Source organism: Phyllobates terribilis, unplaced genomic scaffold (assembly GCF_046119375.1).
Source record: "Phyllobates terribilis strain yellow unplaced genomic scaffold, ASM4611937v1 Scaffold_13__5_contigs__length_258822181, whole genome shotgun sequence".
In the NCBI taxonomy this organism is placed as follows: domain Eukaryota; kingdom Metazoa; phylum Chordata; class Amphibia; order Anura; family Dendrobatidae; genus Phyllobates; species Phyllobates terribilis.
In genome coordinates this window covers 181,449,733-181,451,556 of record NW_027362773.1, presented here as the reverse complement: position 1 = coordinate 181,451,556, position 1,824 = coordinate 181,449,733, and the positions used below count along the sequence as shown (strand labels likewise).

The following is a 1,824-nucleotide window of genomic DNA, read 5'->3' as shown; positions in this document are numbered from 1 at the left end:
GCATGGAAATGAATCTGTTCAAACTTTTGAGCATTTTCAAAGCCTTTTTCAGGAGGTGTTTGGAACAAAGTCACTCGAAATCCACCTTATGAGTTTTAAAAAAACCTTGAACTGTACAAGGTTCCAATTGTTGATACCTTTAAATCAGATTTTTACATTTCAGTGAGGCCTGGAATTTTGTTTCCAATTTAAATCTTCCATTTTCTTAAATGTCTTCCAGAAGGATAATCACTCATATTGATCATTTTGCTATAAGAAAATGTGTGAAACTCATAAGAAAGAATCAGTGTCTGAGTAGTTGTGGCTGAGTGGTTAAGGTGATGGACTTGAAATTCATTGGGGTTACCCCACGTAGGTTCAAATCCTGACGACTACATCTAACTTCATGTAAATTTTTGACTAATTATCTGAGTAGATCAATTTTCACATTCCCAAGTCTATCCCCCACGGAAATGGTCTGTAATCTTTGGATCGGATTTGTAGAACCAGCTTATCAGCATCTGTAGATCTTCTTTTGATTATTCAGCCTGGTGCGATGTCACTCGAGCGTCACACCACCAATCAAACAAAGCTTAGAGGCTGCCATTAGGTATGTGGTGCAACTCCTCCTTTTTTCCAGCAAACACAGACCACTGCCGTGACTGATGGACTGGAATATGAACTTTGATTTGCACCAACACTACTTGAATTATCTTTCCGATGGAACCTTTTAGCACACCATTAAAAATCTTTAATGACTTCTGGATGAGCAGAAGTTTTGCAATTTCTTTTTTTCTCACCCTTTTTCCAGCTAATAGATCCAGCACGCTAGTTATTAACCAGATTTCATCAACATTTTAAAACTGTACTTGTTGTGATATCATGGAACTTTAAGCACACTTGTGGAATAAAAAGGGAGGAGATATTAATTTACCACTGTGTATTAGATATACATTTGCAGAACAGCTGTAGAACATGTTTGCACCATAATGCATGAATTTCCCAGGTTCCACTGAGATTTGAACTCAGATTACTGGATTCAGAGTGAATTTCTCACATTTCCACAATTTACACATTTTACTGTTTTCAAAAGAAAATCCAGCCAGCTCCATCGGTCGTATTGTTTCATGGTTTAATGGTTAGCACTCTGCACTCTGAATCCAGCCATCTGAGTACAAATTTCAGTAGAACCAGAGAAATTCTTTGTGCATAACATTTTTGTCTTTTTCTGCTCACACTTAATTTGCAAATGCACATGGTTTAACATAAAAAGACAAAGTTAAAATCCACATGGCAAAAAAGATCTATCTATCAAGAAAGTTTAACGTGAAAGTTAAACTTGACTTCATGAAGCAAAACTCATACCATCTATGTCACACCAAGCATCCGTACTCTATGACTTGTGCCAATGTTCACATGACACTTTTTCCAGGTGGTTGAAACTGGCAAGGATTTCAAGCCGAAACGGCTTCAAGAAACGACAGCGATTCTTTTCCTGAATCACCCTTTTTAGTGTTTTCCAGCATTTTTGTAAACATAGTTTGGTGATGTTTTTCTAAGAATTGTTTTGGGCATCGATCGAGTTTGTTTTCATTTTTTTTTTGCTCGCAAAATGCTGCGAACGTCACTCAGGAATAGAGTTGAGCGAACATGCTCGACACTGCTCGGTACTCGCCCGAGCATCACGCTACTCGAGTTGTTCGGCCAGCACCGAGCATTTCCGGGTTACTCGCGTGGGAGCTCGGGTCTCCGCCCTGCTTGTTTGGCACTCTTTACAGAGCCAATGAACATGCAGGGATTGCCAGCCAGTCACTGTAATGCCGCAGCCATGTTGGTTGTGGGCAT

General features: G+C 39.4%; 1 non-coding gene across 1 annotated transcript; it reads left to right on the top strand.

Moving 5' to 3' along the window:
* Positions 1 to 294: 294 nt before the first annotated feature.
* TRNAS-UGA (transfer RNA serine (anticodon UGA)) lies at positions 295 to 376 on the top strand. Its single transcript has one exon. It is a non-coding gene; the product is annotated as a tRNA-Ser (tRNA).
* The last annotated feature ends 1,448 nt before the right edge of the window (positions 377 to 1,824 follow it).